The sequence below is a fragment of the Anas acuta genome, chromosome 13, assembly GCF_963932015.1.
Source record: "Anas acuta chromosome 13, bAnaAcu1.1, whole genome shotgun sequence".
NCBI lineage: Eukaryota > Metazoa > Chordata > Aves > Anseriformes > Anatidae > Anas > Anas acuta.
This window is the reverse complement of record NC_088991.1, coordinates 14,971,217-14,983,954: the sequence shown is the minus strand read 5'-3', so window position 1 is coordinate 14,983,954 and position 12,738 is coordinate 14,971,217.

Genomic DNA, 12,738 nt, shown 5'->3' with positions numbered 1-12,738 from the left:
CTGATACATGAGACTTGGCAGGTCTCCAGATAGCTGAAGAACAGCTGGTGGGATGTTTCCCAACTGTGGTTTTCACCAATTAAGAAATTTGTTTTCACACAGTTTGGAGGTTTTTTTTTTTTTTCCTTTAAGATCTTAACTCGGTAACATGCTATGTGCAGACAGAGTGCGCTATGCAACCTCATAACTTTGGTCCTAAAGTATATTTATTCAGAGGCCTCAAAGACATTTGTTCTCCTTGAGGAGCAATCGGGAGATATATTGAATCTATCAACATTTAGTCTATCTAAATCTAATCTATAGCTCTATAAAATCAGGAGCTGCACACCCTGAAATACAAATTGCTTGCCTTTATTTCCAGGAGTGTATGGTGAGGGGAAGGCAGCACAGACTGCCAAAGACTGCGGGGTGGTGAAGCTGTGGATGTGCTGGTGCCAAAAAAGACTACCTTGTGTCTTGCACTTTTTGCTTTCCTCTTGCCCACTGCCTGAATGGTAAATAGTGCTGCTCTGCTGGGCAGACTGCTACAGTTCTTTTTTCCAGTGTTATGGCATGTGAGGCCCCATCACTTCAAATGCCATTTACAATTTACATCATTTTTCCCCCATTGCTGTGACGTGGGCATGTCAGTGAATGGGAGCTTCTAGCTGGCTGAAAAGCTAGGGATGCAGGGCCTTTGTCAGCCTGGAAGCTGTGTGGTAAAGTATTTTGAGAGGAAAACTTTGCTCTGAATTGAACCCATTGTGGGTCAGACAAACAGAAATATTTCTTAGCACAGGGTAGTAATGCTATTAGGCAGAAATAGGATTTTATTTTGGAAACTGTCTGCCTGGACTTGGAAATTTGCATCTTTCTCTGCAGAGAGGTAGATAGCAGAGGTGTTTTACAGCTGAATATTTCCTTTAAACATTGTTTAAAACTTGTCTATATGTCTCAGAACGTTTTGAAGCAAAATCTGCAGGCTGGGAAATATCTTGTCCAAGGTAGAGCGGCTAAGTCTCTAGGAATGGTGCTAGGAACTTATAAAATCATTTTTCTTTAACACCCTCAAAATGCTGGGTTGATGCTGGCCACTTCCCAGCTGCACACACCTGGTGGCTTGGCCAAGGATGCTGGGTCAAGGAGATTTCACCACCATGGAGCAGGAGGGAGCAGGGGGTTGCTGGTGAGCGTGGGCCAGGCTCGCTGCCCTGCAGGAAGGTGCCAACAAGCAGCTGATGTCCCCACCACATCAGGATGGAACAGGTCTTTAAAAGACGTTTAGATGTAGAGCTTAGTGATATGGTTTAGTGGAGGACTTGTTAGTGTTAGGTCAGAGGTTGGACTCGATGATCTTGAGGTCTCTTCCAACCTAGAAATTCTGTGATTCTGTGACAGGGCAGCAACACGGGGATTCTGTGCAGGACGTGCCTGCGTTTAGTGGATTAGGGGTCCCCGTTGCTGGGACCTTTTGTCATTTCAACAGCAAAGAACAGGGGGAGGTGAAGGCCTCCTTTCCTTCCCTGCACTGTATGGCAGAGGCTCAGACATGTTCACGGGTGCAGACACTTCTCATCTCACCACCCATGGAGCAGAGACTGAGGAGACAGACAGTCCTTGCTATTGCCATGCCATAGGCTTGCTTTTCCATATGCTTTTATTCTAGAGAATGTTTCTTCTCTCTTACTTCCTTATTCTTTGTAATTTGTGCAATATCTACATACGTTATATGTGGTTGTAGTTTAATAGCAACTCCTTGAAGTGCCACAGAACTTCCCATCACTTCAGTCAGATGCAAAAAGAGTGTAATAGGCTGTAACAGGCTTTCTGGAAAAGCAGATCATTGTTCCTTTTAAAGACCAGCTATGAAACAAATCTGAAAATTTCCTCAGAAATGAATATTGTGGATTGCAGAAAGAAGTCTTGCCAGGTTGGTCTGACACTTGGAAGTCTGTAAAAGTTTGAAACCCGCACACTGGCTCTCACTGAGAGAGCCAGTGAGCAGTTACTCCTTGCCATTTTTTCCCTCTGTTATGTGAGAAGTTTAACCTGTTACATCAATTTCCCAGCATATGTAATTGCAGCTGGCTGTAGGGGGGTTGCAAGAAGGAAAGTTTTGGGGAAACTTTTGCAAAATCCCATCCCTGTCTTGAGCCACAGAGGTGCAGTGTGAAACTTCTACCAGGAGGTTTAAAAAGTATCTCTCTGTATCAGTTGTTGTAGACTCAGGCCCTAGTTCAAGCAGTTATTTCTGGGTACCGGGACCATGTGGTAATTTCCCATTTGATATATCTTTCACTGTTTTTTTTTTTTTTTTTTTTTTTTTTATTCCCATTAAACTGGCATGGTTTATTGTTTGGTACAAATAGATGTACAAGTCCCAGTTTGCATTTGGCACAAGTCCAGGCACAACCAAAGATTTCTGACAGCATTGGTTCTTTGCTACTGAAGTTTCTGGGACCAACACAACATATTTTTAATTTTTAATCATGACCTGTCTTCTTTTGGCAATTGTGATTTCCATACCTCCTGTGAACGAAACTTGAAGATAAGATTTGTGTGGCTCCCTGCAGCAGAAATCTGTGCATTTACAGCACCACAAAAAAAATGCAAGTCTCTGTTTTTTCTGCTTGAAGTGGTTCTTTGCAGATGGCTTGGGTTTTATTATCCTTACTCCCATCCTTCTCCCATTCCCACCTAGATCATAACATTCAGGCCATTAGCGATCTCAGCATTTTCTACGCAGTTCTGCTGGATATTTTTGTCAGTCTCAAATCAAAACGGTACCAGATGGAAGCCCCATGCTCTTCATCGATGATCATTTCCAGCATTCTTCTGTGAGGTTGTATAACATATGTCCACAAGCAATTAAAAATGCTGCTTCCTTGTATGAACTGTGTATGCTCAAGGGCACAGAGAAGGTTAAGAAAATAGCTGAATTGGGACTGTTCTGTACTTTTTAAAGAAATTAGTTTCCTAAAGAGAAGTTATATTAACATTTAGATTGGTTGCTGATTTGTTGAAGATGTTCTTATTGCTAAAATCACCTGTATCGAGCTTAAGTGGTCATGAAATACGCTGGTAAAAAGAAGTATCTTTATGTTGAGAATCATAGTCTCTTCTATCAGGAGGATGTTGGGTATTTTTTCCCCATCCCAAGCATGTTCAGTGTTAACATAATGTTATTCACGTTGATACTTTTAGGAACTGGCCATTGACTTCCTCGGGAGCTACAGGAATTACTATACTTTAGGCAGGACTTTTGAAAACAGTTTCTGTTCTGACGCGGTCTTTAGATTGAGCTTTCCATTGCTGGTACTTGGATGTTCAGTTTACATTAAATGAATAGGAACAGAACATCTGAAGCTCCTGCTAGCTCCGAGAAGGTCTGCTGGGGCTAGCTGCCCCCAGGTGCTATTGTGCTTGCTAGCCATGTTCTCCTGCTTCAGCACCCACCTTCCCTGCAAGCTTGCCCCTTTTCTTTTACATCTCTGTTATTTAAGTACAATCATTTTGCTTCTCAGTATGCTTCTCTGTGCACAGTGCTACATATGTTTGTGAAAGATATAAAAAACACTAACGTGTAAGTTATTGAAAGAAACAGGGATTGTGAGTAACTGCAGTGAATGACAAGAAAAATGTCCAAGCATCCCTGCTGTTTTGTAGTATGGGGCTGATCATTTTATGATCCTAAGAAGATTAACAAGCTTGTATTTATGCATGTAAAGAAAACACTTAACTTTGTTTATTGTAAGCATTTGGGAAAATGAATCAGATCTTGGTTAAAAACAGTGTCGCTATGCTCATATAAACAAGTCACTTTACTCTTTTGGGGCAGGCAAGGGAAGCACGTGGCATCAATTACTGTGGGTTACCTGATGGGTGGTAGCTTGTTCAGGAGAGGTAATTAGGTTGCTTGCAAACATGCTATGCAAATTTGCAGTCTGCTTTCCTAAGGAGAAAAGTCTTGTTGCGATCCTGCTGTCCTTCTCTGTTGAATTACTTGGTCGGCTCCAAGAAAATTGGAGAAAAGAGAAGAGGTTGCAAAATATTGACTTTTTCTAGGTTTCACAAAAGCATAGCTAGGCAGAAAGGAGACATTTCCACAGAAGAGGCTGCAATGGGAGTTTAAGTCTTCTTAGACAGTGAAGTTCACAAATAGCCATGCCTGTCATTTTGGACCAGCTACCGCTGCAATGGGTGGCACTCACCTGGGTGTGAGGAGACAGCTTCAAGGCCCTGCACTGGAAAGGGACCTGCAGCTGAAGGTTTTTAGTGTTGGGCGATCTGACAATGAAGCTGTCTCTTTCTTCCCTGTTGGTACATCTGACTGGTATAAACCATGAAGCTCTCCCTGGAAAGAGTACATGAATCCGGAAGGGATGGCAGTGTCCTGTGGACACTGCTTGTTGGCATTGTCCTCACCTCTTCCCTGATGTAACGCATGCTGTCACTTGGAAAAACATAGAGGCTTGGAGAGGAGGGGATTGCTTGTTTGGCAAGTGATTTTTATTTTATTTTTTCAGATGTGGCTTATTTTTATACCCCTGTGCTTTCCTGAGCTGTGAAATGTCAGGTCAGGTGTTGTGGGGCTGAGTTAAACACCCCAGTAAGGATTTGCAAGAAGACAACTGGTTTTTCACTGTATATTTGGAAGCTCCTCCAAGAAGGTGGGAGATGGGGCTCTCCATGGATTCTCTGAAAATTAGCTTATTACTTGACTGTTAAGCATATTGTATATGCCAAGTAATTAATTTTTACAGCAAACTTGTCTAGGACTTGGGCAAAGGAGCAATTAATTCTCTCGAAATAGATCCATTATCATAATTGCTAATGGATGCAAAACTCCCTCAGACACAGATGGACAAAAAAAGCCTTTTATCTCTGCAGTTAGGGTACCTGAAAGTCAGGTCCAGCATGTGACGTGTAGTTAGCCCATTAAAAACATCATCCAGGGCTAACTGTGGTGTGTTAGATGGAGGAGAGTGCACAGGTGAGTCCTGCTCTCTCTCAGCAGCTGGCACAGAAGCTTACATAAGAGCACATAGTATGGCTACAGTCTAGAAAGAAGATATGGAGTTTTGGCAAAGTCATGAAAGTAAGCAACAAGTAATATTAACCAATGAATTCTGCCCTCCCCTCCCCTAAATAAAATCATACCTCTAATTATGGCCAGTAGGAGACAAACCAGCAAGGCTGCTTCATACACAGGTACAGCAGGAACAGCTGTGCAAACACTGCAGGATTTTGATCCTTTATGACAAATGAGATACAACAATAACAGCTCTCCAAAAGCCAGCATTCAGTGTCAGAGGCCATCAGGTAATTAAAATGAATCCCAGCCTGGCGAGGACACCTATGGCCTGTACGTTACCACTAGCAGAGGAAGAGCCATTTACATTTCAAATGTGTTGCACCTCTTTCCAGCAACCACAACGCAGCGATGAGCTGGCTCAGGAGCACTCCCGTGGAGGACAGGCAGCCAGCAAAGTATTGATTGAACCAAGTGATGGTATTTGATGAATTGTATTCTGTAATTTGCCATGGCCACGCAGGCTCAGTGGCGAAGGAGAACTTCATCCTGGTCATCCTGTGCTATGGTGGAGGTAGGAGAAGAAGGGCACAGGCTGAGGCATGCACCTTTTTAACTACCAGACCATGTTTCTCTTCATTGAAACTGTGAAGCTCCCTTCTGGAGTACAATACAATGTACAATACAATGAGTATTGTGATCAACTGGGAGTAGTGTGGGGGAATTTCAACCCTTTGAGATATGGCAGAATTTGGCAATAAATTATGACATACTCATTGCAGAAGGTAAGAACTCCACCCCTGAAGCACAGCTCACTGTAAACAACCTCAGTGCTTAGCATTAGATCCATGAGGAGTCAAAGTTGATGCACCTGTGACCCTCAGGTTTCAATGAACGAGTATCAACTCCTTTCATTAGGCTTTGTTAAATCTGCTAGATCCATGGAAAGGCTCTGTGCTGGGCTGAATTGTGCGGTCAGACAGAAACAACCATCTTGCAATTAGCTGTAAGCAATGTTCTGAAATGTCATCACCAGGTTATACCGAGAAAATAAACAGTGATATCACAGTCTTGCAATTGCGAACAATATCAGGTGTTCTAGGGTGTATTTCATGTGGCTTAAAAATATATCTGCCTTTTCTGTAAAAAAGTTAGAAAGACCCTTTCTCCACTCCTGCTTAAGGTGAGCCCAAGCTAAACATCCACACCATGTAAAGTAAGGCCATGTGGCCAGGTATGGAAAATGTGTTCTTTAATTTCTTTTCTGCTTTTAAATTCCATTTAAATTATTACACATTGATTATAAATACAACCGAGTTTGACCAAAGACCATGTACTCTAGCAAGCTCAGTTCAGTACATTTAGTGAAGTCCAACTAAGTAGAACTGTTCTGACAGCCTTTGGAAACAGTGATAGGTTTGGGGGAAGAAATAGGCAGCAGCCTTTCCTCCATGGCTAACACTGCCACAGCAGGGCTCTCCTGTCCTCCAGGCAGTGCTGAGCAATGCTTCACAGGCTTCATGAATTGAATTTTAGCTCCTTCTGGAGTGTGGGACATGCATTGCCTGTTTCAGTGGGAACTGCCCCTCACACATCTGAGAGTATTATTTGACCATAGGAAGCTGCCTGCTTCATTACTGTTGGATAACAGTGAACCATAGAAAAAGCCATAAAATGCTTTCTTAGTACAGCTATGTTTTATGTTGCATCCTGGATGACTCCAGGAAGAAAGGCCAGGTTGTACAATGCTTTCTTGTATTTGTCCACGTGGCTTTGGGGTAATTTCCTACTTTAATATCTTGCTGATGGCTGCTGCCTTGATTTCCTGGCTGACCTTCCTGAATTCCTAGCAGCACAGTAATAAAAGCAAGTTTAGACAGCAAATATTTCTGCTAGAAGTCACTTGTGTTTCCTGGGGATCAAAGCTGCCCAGATGGTGTAATAATATTTGAAATTCTGGCTAAGTCAGGAAAGGGCAAAATCTGAAATCGTGTGCAGGGCACAGCACAGGAGATGAAGGGAGTAGGTGCTTCAGTCAGGGAGGTGAATTCAACAGTGCTTCATTACCGGAGGTGCTGAGGAAATGAATCAGAAGTCATTAGAGGAGGGCTCTCAGTTCATCCCTTCTTCAGGAAGAAGTAGCTCTTCTAGGTATTCTTAATGGAAATTGTTTTTATAGAATTGGTTCAGTGTCAGGAATAGAAGCTTAATTGTTTCTGGAGAACCATCACCTTGCCACAGTAGACGTCAGTAAGTACAGGTGGGTCTAAGTTTTTGCTGAAGGAAGAAGGGAGGTTTTATTTTATTCAATTCCCTCTTCTCAAGTTATTGGCTGCTGCTGTTTGCTTTAATTATCCTTTAATGGAAGAACAAATATGACAATATGTTGTACTGATTAACACACTAAGAGATTCTTAAACTGCTTATAGTCAAATTTGTTTAACTTTAGGGGTATGAAGTCACTCCTATCATTGATTTCAATCCTCTTTGCAAGTATGACATTCAGTGAGGCAAGCTCGCTTGCAGAATAAAGTGCCTGCCCCTCCTGTGCACACGACTTCTTGCTTTAACAGAAGCTGCTGTGATTAGTAATTGGCACATGATTCACTCGAGGTTTTTGTTTCAAACGCTGTGGCTTTGTGGTGCCTGGAGAGCAGAGGAGAGACGCGAGGGCAGGTAAAGGAGCATCTCCCAGCACTAGCCAGGAGGGGTGCCCTGTGCAAGCCACCTTGTGTATGCAGCTACTTAGGGTGGTTTTGTTCTTATGAGAGCAAAACTATTGCCCCATGGTAGCAGGCTCGTGGGTCCTGGTGCCAGTCACTAGGTGGCAATGCGACACACAGGCACACAGCAGCCCGCAGAGCTGCTCTCCAGCCCTGGGGAGGCTGCTTACAGCATCGCAGCTCCTCCTCCCTTGCCTCTTGGGAGAGAGATGTTTTCTGAGGACATGACACTGGTGTTGAGCTGTGCTATAAAAGGAGATAGGTGGTTTGTGGCTGGCCATGGGAAGCTGTGCTCAGAGCCTCTGACTCCATCACCGATCCAGCAGGAAAAGAGGCACAGGGCAGAAATCTGCTGCTGGTTGGATAAGATGCTGTGTGACATATCCTCACCTCTCTGCCCCAAAGCAAAGTGTTCCTCAAGCAGAAACGAAGCGTGCTTCCCAACCAGCTCATGTCTCATGGCCCCCTGACTTTTCCTTGTAAAGGCAATGCTGTGACATTTGGCTGTGCCGGAAATTTTACAGAAGTTGACTAAGGACAGACCAGCAGCACATCCTTGCATAAACTGGTGGCTTCGGGAACCAAACTGAAAATGCTTCTCAGTGGCAGGTGGTCTGAGTACCTCAGGCAAGGTCTTCACTGAGTTGTAGATGAGGTAGATGCCTGCAAAGTACGTATTGCTGTATGTGTGCACTGTTTTGGCAGCTCTCTGTGTGCCAATGCTCCTGCCTTGACAGGATCTTGCTGTCATTTACTAATAGCAGCATCCAGTTTCCACCTTATCCAGTAATCTATTTACTTTAGCTTTTAACATGAGAAGACAACAGTAAGTCACTTGTCTGGGAACATCTGTTTGCATAAGGTCAGCAGGGTGCAGTTTAGAAATGAGGATTGTTCCAGGACCATGTGTTTCATTTGCAGCAATGGTACAGCTGTGTGCTTCTCAGAAAACCTTTAATCCCATTCAGAGCAGCTTTCTGCTTAGGCCAAGTGTGGCAATGCCATCGAGTTCTCCTTTGACTGTTTCCACAGTGACTAACACAGTCTTAACATGAGTATTTGTTTTGATTTGTTGGGTATCTTCAGTTGTCAGTGTCTGCGAGTGCTGCACCGACACGGCAGGGACTCTGCTCTAATGTCACACTCAGGAAGGAGCAGCTCTCCAGCAGAAATCAGTTGCCACCACACCCCCTTTTATATTGGATTTAATACTGAGGTCAGTAATCACAGTAACTCTGGTCTGTAAGAGCCCTCAGGAGCCCAGCCACTCAGGGGAATGCCTTGGCAATTGCCAAGCTTTCTGTGCTTCTGCCTCCCAGATTGTAGCACTTGTATTGAGAAGCTGGAGGAACGGGGAGGTGGGAATTCAACGGCATCTTGTGTGAGACAGGTGCTTGGGAGCTCTCCTCGGCCTCCAGCAGCCTTCTTGTTGGGCTGGTAGCTGCATCGCCCTGCTCTGCTGTGAGGGTGACAGCTCCAGCCAGCAGAAACCATTGGGGATGTGGCATGGATTCCACTTTTCTAATTATAAAAGTATCTGCTGTCATACCATGGTGGTGACCTCAGCTCTATGTGCAAATGTCCCAAAGACTCTTGGAATAGCAAGTGTCATAACTAAGCAGAATTTTTGAAAGGAATATGGAGATTTTGTAGACTCCAAGCTGCTTCTGGTGGAGCGTTTCCTGGAATCAGTAATGAAATCAGTCATTTTGCTACACTCTCCAGTTTAATGCATAAAGTCTTGCAGCAGCAACATTTAAAAGCTGTTTGTCTCATTAAAGATCAGTTAACTCATTTCTGAAATTAGAAACTTCTATGATTAATGACTTGTGGTATTTTGCTTTAAAGGAGATGCTTGCTAATCATTTTTTTCCCCCCAAAATCACTTCTGAGACTTGTATTATTGCTTTAGTTATGACACAGTGACAGTGATACTTGGTACTTCAAGAAAAATAATTGGTAATGATGCAGTTCGTGCCTGCAAGAACCGTGTCTGAGGAGCAATTGAAAACTACATGGCTGTAATAACAAAACTTGAGGAGAATGATTTTGGGTGAATTTTCTAGCTTTAGCACAGAGACATTTTTTTCATTTTAATGGAGTCTTGCCAGGCTAAAAGCCTTGAGATCAGAACTACAAAGGATAGGTCACGGTCAACTTTCCTTGCCTTCTTTAACCCTTGTTACTGCCTCTGAACCACGATGGAATGTAAATGAAATAACGCGCTAACATTTTCCTTTGCCCACGTGCTCGTAACTAGAATTGTGATTCACAAATTGCGTTTTCTCAAACAATTATTACCAGACACACGCAAGTACGGTTGACAGCACCGGGGGTGTTAGCACTTAAAGAGCATCCAAATTGCAACTCTGCGTGTTTTCACAGCGCAGTTGTTGGGGCATGGATGCAGGGTTCAGAACGTGGTGAAATCTCTGCTTCTCTTCAAGTCCAAAGAGAGCAGGCGAGGGATTAATCCCGCGTTTCACAGAAATGCTGTGACCAATAATGACGGTGTCCCCAGATGTTCGTGCTGTATAGCTCAGCTCCTATCTCCAGCTGAAATCAAAAGCCTTCATCCTGTGCTGGATGCAAGCAGCGATGCTGGGTGCAGGAGCAGCTTCACAGGCAGGGTGGCTGCTGCTGCAGCCCTGGTCTGTATCCCACAGCCAGTGTGTGTCCACAGAGCTCCCTCCTGAGCTCTGCACCTGCCAGAGCCCAGGGCATCCCTCCTGGGGGCCAAAAGCCCCTAGCTGCCTCCCTCAGGCAAGAAGTCACATCACTCACACAAACCTCAGCAGTAAGTGGCCAAGTCCTGCCTTGTGAATGAATCTACCTCCTGTGGGAGACAGTGATTCCTTTGTTTAAAGAATAAAAGACAGAATCCTGTCAGAGCCTGGATCTCTAAGATTAGTGCTTTTCAAAGAGGAAAATGTTTCATTTGCTTCCACTCCACTCTTATTGTGTCTTATTTCTTTTTTTTTCCCTGTTCCATATCTCCTGGTTTGCCGTGATTCCCTGCTTTGAAGCTAGTTATATCAGGCTACTTCTCTCTGTATTTTACAGTGGGATTTTTACGCAATACTTAATTCGGTTATCTTTAAAATGACAGATTTGGCCCAGGCAGTCACACTCCACACCTCTCCTCTCCCTTTGAACAAGAATCCTACGAGTGTGCTGAAGCAAGAAGCGCTTACTGAGTGACTCCCTGAGTATAAATAGCTTGCAAGCAAGAGCAGCACCTGCCATCTTCGATATGTCTTGCACTTCCCACAAACCACTCGTGCACACTGGTTTGATCACAGCTATTGTTTGCGCTAAGCCTCCTCCTACTCCTATAATCCTCCCATTGGAATGGATGGGATATTTTGCATATGGTAAGGATTTTAGGGATATAAATTGCAGCCAAGTATTTTGTGGACATGACACGTCGTACATGTGCATGCTCTGCCAAGGGCAGGGACATGGAAATGTTGACAAGCACCGCACTTTTGAAAAGTGCTTTCAGTCACGTCCTTTGACTCTTGCTGCTTCTTTTAAGAAGCTGCATTGCTTTCCAAATACAGCAGCTCTGGAGTAGTGCCTAAGTTTGATAGGATCTGTGGCTTTTCATGGGCTGGTATTGGGCTATTGCCATGGGGCAGTGTTGGGTGCATCATCCTCCCCACATCTCGCAGCCCAAGGGATGGCAGCCAGCTTTGTCACCGCCTTCAGCAGAGAGTGTCTGTGCTAGTGATGCTGGGGGCTCTGTTACCAGTGACCTCATAGAAGGTGTTAGAATTGCAGAGAAAGTGCTGTGAACAAGGGGTACCCAGCAGTCATGTCAGCTCTTTCCAGGTAAATCCTGAAGGACAGGGCAGTGCGAAATTTGGTCCCTCGGGGCAATGCAACTCAGTGGGACAACTTGAGCGTAGCTCCAAGCAGCAGCAGGAGCTAGGGAAGTAGCTATATTTAATAAAGCTGTGTGTCCAGATTATCCTGATTACTCATTACAAACACCTGGAGTTTAATAGTTTCCTGTATTTCTCCAAGTAAAACCTCAGCAGTGCTGTTGCTTATATTAGTTGCTCAGAATAAGCTCAATAAGATCTCCTAGCCTGGGAACTGTATGCAATCCCTGTGTACTGAATTACTCTCCTTTAGAGGAGATGAGGATATTACATTTTCCTATGTCAAGCCAGTAGCACAGAGTAGTGGTATTTTTTCAGTTCTGTTGTTTTTCTCTCTTAAATAAAACCAGCTCTTTATATAAGCTTCTTCTGTAACTTTGAATTTTAAAAGTTTTATTTCAATAATGTACTTTATGCTCCAACACTGGATAAAACTGCAGAATAATATTTTTCTGGCTTCTGACATTTATAAAGGTTTTTTGTTTGTTTGTTTGTTGTTTTTTTGTGTGTGTGTGTGTTTCTGTAATGTTTTTGTTTGTTTGTTTTTGGGACATACCACCTATTTCTTTTGAATATATTTTAATCTCCTTCATTCACATGAAACCATTAGATCGGAAAAAAAGATGTGGTTTTGCTATGCCTTTCAAAAAGCTTTAGATGTGTAGTTACATGTATTTATATGCCTTGCAAAACAAAAACACAAGTTGGTACTTTAGGATCTACGAAGACTTGCATTTGACTGTTGACATGATATATTCAGATCATTTGGCATTTGGTTAGCGGCCTGCTCTGAGGAGCACAGATTTTATTGAACGCACTGTTCGAGCATACCACTGCTTCTATTGTGTTTTCCTTCAAATGCAGCCAAGGTCATTTTTATATGCCATCGCCTCCTACTGCTGAAAGGGAAGATGTATGCAGGGGTTACCCGCCCTAGCTAATGCAATGTTCTCTGCCGTACCCAACATGGATTTGTTTTCCCTCAAACCTAAAATTACACAGTGCAAGACAGCTTAAAAACTGCTCATCTCATGAGGGTTTTACTGGGTTACCAGTACCAAATCAGACCCTGAAATCCTCCCCTTTGTCTTGGATGATATTCTGGCTGACCAAGCAT